Here is an 8415-nt window from a genome sequence, read left to right on the forward strand (position 1 = left end):
AGAGAGCAGTTTTATGTTTACAACAAAATTGATAGGAAGATTCAGAGATTATTGAAAACAAAAACAAAAACTCTGGTACCCTGCACCCACACATTCATAGCTTTCCCCCATTATCAACTTCACTTATCATAATCATAATGTTTTTTAATCCAAGGAATTTTACTTTGTGAATAAACAAATTATAGAAATTGTTTGGGCGGTGGTTAAGAGTGTGGTAGTCAAGAGCATAGCTCTGAAGCTATTATTTACATTGAAATCACAGCTCCTATTCTAAATGAAGTTACTTAACTTCTCTTTGCCTCAATGTCTCATCTGTGAAGTGGGAATAATATTACCCACTCCCTAGCGTAAATGTGATAATTAAGTGACTTAATTTTTACAAGGAACACAGGGTCCAGGAGAACAGCCTTCAGTAAGTGTTAGTTGTTAGTATTTGTCTTTCAGTTACAAAGAAGATACATATCCTGTTTTAAAACCAATTAATTTCAACTGTATGTTGAAACTATATTTACCTAATTACATATAATATCTACTTTTGTGTAATATCTAAAGATGAATTTAGCAAGCATTTGCTATTACACATCTTAGTCTTTATTAATATTGTATTTTATGTCAAGCTTCTGTGATAAGTTAACAGAAAGTCAAAGAAAATGAAGAACCCTGTAACATGGATATACATGGAAAGGAAATTCATAGGCAAAGGGAGAATAGGCTCCTGTTCTAGGAGAATGCTTCTAAAATGTAGAATATATGCCAGTGTGACTAGAAGTAAATGAGATGGAGCAGTAAGAGATGAAATCAGAAAGATCTTGTTGGGCTAGATTGTGAGGACCTTATAAACTACAGCAAGGACTTTAGCTTTTATTTTGAGGATGTTGGAAAGCCTCCTTCTAAGTGGAGGCAGAACATGATTTAACTTTTGTTTAAAAGGATGGCTAAGGCTACTGTGTGAAGAACAGACTGAACAGAGACAAAGGAGGAAGGAGGGAGGGCATGTGCTTGAAGTGGGTGATGACAGTGGCGTGGCCCAAGGTGGTAGCTGTGGAAGGAATTAGAGGTAGATCACTCAGTATTATTAGATTATGGATGTGTTTTGAAGAAAAAGTTGAGAGTATTTGTTGTTGGTTGTAGATAGTAATAAGGAAAAGTGAGAACTCAGTCATGCCTTCAAAATTTTGATCTAAACAACTGGGTAAAATGGAATTGCCATTTCCTGAGATGTGGAACCATGGGAGGAAATGCTATAGGGGAGATCAAGAGTTCATTTTTAAATATGTTAGATTAAAGATGCATCTTAGTTATGTAGCTGAAGAGGTTAAGGAGGATATTTGAATATATGAATTTAGAGTTCAGGGGTGAGGTTTAGCTTTGAGATGCAAGCGAGGCATTTTCAGTAGATTGAGAGTATTTGAAGAAATAAATTTACCTAAGAACATGTAGGAAGTGGATGTAAGTCAGATGAGAGGCGTACAAAGACAGGGCATGCCAAAGTTGGGTACTGAGATACAAAAGAGGAAGAAAGAGAAAAACCATAGGAGTTACTTCTTTGAGTAGATGATAGGAGATACTTGGCACCCAGTGAGACAGTGAACACTTTAGTAAGAGCATTATCAGTTCACTCATTCCAACAAGGGAGAAGGCAGAGCCTAATCCTTGGCAAAAGAATTTTACCTGAGTTAGTGTAACACAGACAGAGTACATTTTTTGTTTTTCATTTTTTCCTAGTGTAAAATATTACCTTTTTAGGCATAGTAATTAGGGCAATAATAAGCCTCTATTCCTTTAACAGGAACTGGAAGGAAAGTACAAGCTCCACACGTTGAGTACAGAGGGCTCATCAGTGGCTAGAAGCTGCGGGAATATCTCAGAGAAGGAATATGGGGCAAGGGCTGTAGCACTGCCAAAATGTCGGAAGGCTGAGAACCAGTACCTTGTTTAACAGTGCTTTTAAACTCAAAAAACAAACAAACAAACAAAAAAAAACCTCCCCCAATAAAAGAATTTCCCAAAGCTTCCCTCATAAAAGTCAAATTTCTGCAATGATCACATGCATTTATCTAAAGTTGTCACCTCATACTGAAGAGCAAACAATATGCCTATGAAGTTAGATTAGAAATATTTAATGTTATTATTTATCTTTTTGTTTGTTTGTTTTTTTGCTATTTCTTGGGCCGTTCCCACGGCATATGGAGGTTCCCAGACTAGGGGTCTAATCACAGCTGTAGCCACCAGCCTACGCCAGAGCCACAGCAATGCAGGATCCGAGCCGCGTCTGCAACCTACACCACAGCTCACGGCAACGCCGGATCCTTAACCCACTGAGCAAGGGCAGAGACCGAACCCGCAACCTCATGGTTCCTAGTCGGATTCGTTAACCACTGTGCCACGACGGGAACTCCTAATGTTATTATTTAATAATATGGGTAATCATGGATAGGTCCACCCCATCCTCATTCCAAAGTACAAGATAATTACAATTTCTTGGAAAGGAGTATGTGTTTGGAAATTTTCATACTCAAATTAGAGTGAAATTATTGGCACTAAACACCAAACAGAAATATTTATAACTATTTCTTATTGACAAAAATACGAATAATTTATTGATGAGCTATGGGAGTTTTAAAGTGAAGCAAGACAGAAATATCCAAACACATTCAACTAAAGAGGCCATTTAATCATTCTTAACAAGACAGATCCTACTTAACAAGCTGTACAATTTTGGTAGAGTCTACTGCAATACATTAAACTTTATGTGCTAGTGGACATTTTTCCTTTTGTGTACATACCACCTGTGACCCCAAATTACACACCATTATGCACTGAGGAGAGCTTTCAGCAGAAAAAAAATGAAAAATGGCTGATAATTTATGAAAAGAAATACAATTAGAAATAAAATGAGCTATCCCATTTGGGTTAACAAATTGGCAAAAATTAAAAAAAAATCTTATTCTCTTTTGGAAAGAGTATGGAGAAAAGATACTATCATTTATTCTTAGCTGGAATTTAAATTGACACAACATTTTTGAAAGCAATGTGGTAATATATGTTAAAATTTTAAAGTGTCATCAATTCAGTTTCTAGGAATTCATCCACACGTGTGCAAGGATGAGTGTTCAAGTAGATTCAGTGAAGCATTGTTTGTATCTGGGAACACTGGAAATAGCTTAAATATTCATCAATATAGGAGTTATTAAATAAATTATGAATCCTAAAACCTCTAGACAACAGTTAATGAATATTTATTAATTCAGAAAAAAGTGCAACATATGCAGTTATATTTCCCATTTAAGACACAAAGGGTAGTGGTAAACCGGGGAGTGGGCACAGTGGCAACAATTTGTCTTGGAGTGTAGGCAATATGAACAATAAAAATGATAAAGAATTTCAGCACAGTAAGAAAACCAACTAAGAGTTATCTTTTATTGTTACCATGAGCTGGTAGTTTACACAATATAAGTTAAAAAAAAAACCCTACTCCCTCTAAAGTAGGTCATTACCATTGCACACCTCGACCCCTGCCCTTGATTGGCCACTGAAGAAAATGAGTGGTCCAGCAAGTAAGAGATGGAGAGGGGAGTAGGGAAGGGAGAGAATGCTAACAAGTAGTAAATTTGGGCGTGGTCCCATGTGTTTCCTTTAGTTTCCAACATCAAATATAGATGTAAGTTTTTTCTGTTTTAGGAAGTCTTATATGCCATGGCATGGAATTTAACAAACATTGTCTTTGTAAATAAAGTTTTATTGGAGCATAGACACATTCATTCTTTTACGCATGTCTGGTTACTCGCCTCCTTCAACTACAAAGGGGAGTAGTTGCAACAGAAACTATAAGACCTGAAAAAAATATCAGTTTTGTGATGTACCCATTATAACGTCAAATAATGAACTCGTAATCGTAAAATTGAAAGAGGGCTGCCTCTTAAACATAAGAAAACTGTAAAGAGTCTCAGTAGTTGATATTTGGTCTGTAATTTTGTTTTGCAAACATTTTGAATGTTATTTTGCTTTGTTTTGTTTTTTAACCTGGAAAAAATAGACTGCCAGATCAGCAGAGAATGGAACTCGGGGATCCGCAAGCATGAGCTATGTGCAAGTCATAGAACTCACATGGGTCAAGGGAAGGGGGATGCTTTTACAGAAAGAAAAAGGAAGTTGGGAGGGCTATAGTAAACAGAGGGCCCATGTCTTTTCACTGGCTGAGTCCTTGCCAGGGGGAAAAAAGAGGAAGCTGCTTCTTCCTGTTGGGCTTTGTTATTGTGGCAGAGTGTGAGAGCTCCCTCTTATGGTCAACTGATTCTATGTAATTGAGATTTCTGCTTATGAATTTTTACATTTTAAAATTATATACCCCAGTAGAAGATGTATGGGAAAAAATGGGACAAGAGTAGCAATATCACATGGTGAAGTGGATGGTTTTATAATGCAGCAAGCATATATATGTAAAATAGAACCTCAAGGAGCACGTGTAAAGAAATAAATAGATGCAGAGTGTTGTTGAGAGGAACTATCCGTGGAGAAATCAGGCACACCTAGGACTTGAGAAGGCATACTGGAAAATAATTGAGTTTGAATGAGACTTAAAGAGATCGTCTGAATGAAGAATTGTGTTTAGCTGAACAGAGCATAAAAAGATAATCTTAATTGAACTAAACTAAGTTTCATGAAAAAAGTTCATGTGCTTTCTACACATACCTCAAGCTTGGACAAAACTATGGTGTTGGCATTTAGCAAAAACCTTCCTAATCTGGACTGAAATTTAAAATAATTGCAACAATTTGCTTCATTCTAAATATTTCATACAAATGATGCTTTTCATACCTTTTTTTTTTTTTACTCTACACCCACAGCATGTGGAAATTACAGGGCCAGGGACCCAATCTGAGCCAATGCTGCAACCCACCACCTGGGCCTGGAAACCAAACCTGCATCACCTCAGAGACAAGGCCAGATCCTTAACCCGCTGTACCACAGAAGGAACTCTGACTTTTCATACTTTTTATAATATAAATCAAATAAAGAAGATTTTACTCTTATAAATCACACATATACACACAAACATATACATACACAAAATGACGATTTGCCATGCAGTCTAAATAAAAATTGCATATTTTTATACACTCACAAAATAAAGAGATTTGATCACTGTCTTGGAAATGTCCACCGAATAATAAAATCTTCTTTGGGGACTTTATTAATAAGCCAATCTGATGAAAAGGAAAAGACATTGAAATGAAGAACATGTTCTTCTTGAAAAGATTGATGTATTAAATATTTATGCAAACACATTAAATTGGCAAGTATATGAAAACATTATTACATATTCATCACCTTCATATCTCATCTTTTTGGGAAAAAAAAAAAACTTCTTTCATATAAAACTAAAATGGATGATTACAAGTTTTCCAAAGTCACATTTTTCAAATTTCATAACACAGGATGGCTTATTTTTCAGAGTTTGTATTAATTCACATAAATAACAAAATGAATGTTGCAACTCAAAAATACTAATAATTTATTCAAAAAAGAAGGATTCAAGTGCCATTTCATCCACAACCTTGCACTGGAGTCTGCTAATGTAAAAGTTGTTCCCTAAGAGTGAATATTCACTTTGAGAAATAAATGAGCTCTTTTAGGTCATGGTGTCATTTAGCAAACAACTGGATCTGTGGTAAAAGCTAAATGTCAAAAAGGGATTAATGTATGTCCAAAGTACCTAACTTCTCCCAGAGTGTGATAAGTCCAAAATTTTATAATCTTTGGAAAGTGTTACTTAAAATTTAAACTGACTATACTTTTCATTAAAAGCCTGAAAGTCAGAATGATTTTATATAGGCTCTAAAAAATTCATGTTTAATATAAACTACCTTATTATGATGATATGGTGTTCTGTATTCAAAGCTTGCTTGCTTTCTTCTCTGCTTCTATCTCTTTTTCGTGCTGAATTATTTTCCCATCTCTGATCAACTTTTTCTGATTCTACCGTTCATTTGACTTGGGCCCCACTTCCATAACTAATTTACTCCCACATTATCCTGCCTTTCTATCCCTCTGCTCATTTCCACAAGCTTATCTGTTTTCTTCTGCATCTATTTCTTTCCTTATCCACCTTTCTCCCCCTCTTTGATATTTTAAAAACTGCTTCTTTAATTTGTTACCTTTCCTCACTTGGAGTCCTTGCCATCTCTGCATTTTGACAGTTTTGTTTTTGGAAAAAACCCTAGGGTGGTGTAGTAAGTCTATTTTAATTTAACTTGACTATTCCTATCATACATGATGGTAAAAACATCTATATATTGTTACATGGAAGAGATGGAGGAGGAGGAGAAAGACAATGAGAGCAGGGCCCAGTGGGCTACTTTGAAAGGAAGCTTGGAGTTTAATTCTGGCTGAAATTGACCTCTCCTGTGATCCAAACCTCCATTTGTCTGTGTGTGGCCATCCTTCCTTTGGCCTACTGCAGACTTTGTAGCCATTTGTCCTTGACTGTGGAAATGCACTCACTGGAGCCCCTTCGCATGTGCTATGTAAAACGCCCTCTGCCTCCTCCAAATCCCTGAAGGGTTTCAAGTTTTTGATTTTTCTATCCCTGCCCATTACTATGCCCATGTTTCTGCTAAATGCTGGGTTCCTTCTCTGTTTCCCCCCTTCCCTGCCCTCCTTTCATCTTCATCCTGTCTCTCTGCAAACCATGCTCACTCAATCCCTAAAGCACCATTTTTAAAAATTATTTATTTATTTATTTATTTATTAATTTTTGGCCAACCCATGGCATGTAGAATTTCCCAGCCAGGGATCAAACCTGCATTACAGTGGCAGCCTGAAGCCCAGCTGCACCATTGCAGCAATCCTGAGTCCTTAAACCCCTGCGCCACACAGGAACTTCCCTCAAGCACAATTCTTAAAAACAAACAAAAAAACCCCTCAAAATTTGTTCTGAAGAATGAGGGATAAAGGATAGCAATTAAGCTCAGAAAAACACATCACAGTAACATCAAAGCAAAACTAAGTTAGTTTGACAACTTTGTGGTCATCCCCACCTCAGTCCTGTTTGCCATGTTGAACCACATTATTTTCTTTCAAGACATTGTGTCCCACATCCTCCTCTCCCTCCCATTCAGAGACCCCCAACCATTGATCCTGTGGTCAAAAAGTCATAATAAAAAATTCTAGATCTTGCTACTTCATTATGCAGAGTGATTTATTTCCTTTTCTATAACCAGTCTGCATTTGTTTCCCATGACAACTGTGCCAATTTACTACAAACTGTGTAGCTGAAAACAACAGAAATTGATTCTCTCACAGTTCTTGAGGACAGAAGTCTGAATTCAAGCTAACAGAAATGCCATGCTGCCTCCAAGGCTCTAGAGATTCCTTTACTTGCCTCTTCCCAGCTTCTGATGGTTCCAGGCATCCTTGTATTCATCGGTGTGTCGCTGCATCACTAGTTTCTGCCTCCTTCTTCACATGACCTTATGTTCTGTGTCTCTTGTAAGGATGCTTATTACTGGATTTAGAGCCCACTTGAGTAATCAAAAAGGTCTCCATCTCAAGACCCTTAGTTCAATTACATTTGCAAAGTCCATTTTCAAATAAAGTAACCTTGATTTCCAGGAATTTGGGCATGGTAATATCTTTAGGGAGTCATCACTCAACCCATTTTATGCAGTCTATCTGTATAAGCAGATTCTTGGTGATGTTTGTCCTCTCAGAGAAAGACCCCAATCCTCTAAAAAAGGTTAAAATAACATAACATTTTAAAATATGGGAACATTATATATAATATCAAAAACCTACAAATTTGTAAATATTTATAAAAATGCCTTTATAATTTATGTTTGTGCATGTGTTTGCATATATACATGTATTTGTAAAAATATGTACTTATAAATATGATGTTCTTACAGCTTTATTCTATGCTTAATCTTAGCATAATAAGTCTTTTAATATTTTAACATATTTTTAAATTTACGATTTTTATTTTTAATTTTGGTTTATTAGGAAATGTTTAACCATTTTAGAAAATACAAGCAGACAAATTAATCTCCTAAAATTCTACCATACACACAAAAATAACCAATTTGGGGATGCACACATCCTTATATTTCTCATGCAGTTATGTTCCTATAAATCTGTACCTGTAATAGGTATATGAATCTATATCTGTAGTTACATCTACATTTATTTATAGCTTTGATTATAAAAAAAACATGAATCATACCATACTCTTTTATATTTATTTTTTTCATTTCTCTAGTTAGTGTTTTATGTTACAATTTTATTTTTGTTTTATTTTTTACTTTTTAAAAAAGTGTTATTGGAATATAGTTGATTTAAAATGTGTGTTAGGGAGTTCCCGTCATGGCGCAGTGGTTAACGAATCCGACTAGGAACCATGAGGTTGCGGGTTCGATC

General features: G+C 35.8%; 1 long non-coding RNA gene across 1 annotated transcript in view; it reads left to right on the forward strand.

The window, feature by feature from the left end:
* LOC110255471 (uncharacterized) overlaps positions 1-4974 on the forward strand; it is a 335318-nt gene extending 330344 nt beyond the window's left edge. Inside the window, exon 3 of the long non-coding RNA XR_014815743.1 lies at positions 4848-4974. This is a non-coding gene — a long non-coding RNA (uncharacterized LOC110255471). The remainder of the gene's footprint in view (positions 1-4847) is intronic.
* Positions 4975-8415: the final 3441 nt, after the last annotated feature.

This window comes from Sus scrofa, chromosome 9 (genome assembly GCF_054392235.1).
Source record: "Sus scrofa isolate SSC_HxYL_T2T_F1_AM1 chromosome 9, Sscrofa_HxYL_maternal_Yorkshire_Landrace_v2.0, whole genome shotgun sequence".
NCBI lineage: Eukaryota > Metazoa > Chordata > Mammalia > Artiodactyla > Suidae > Sus > Sus scrofa.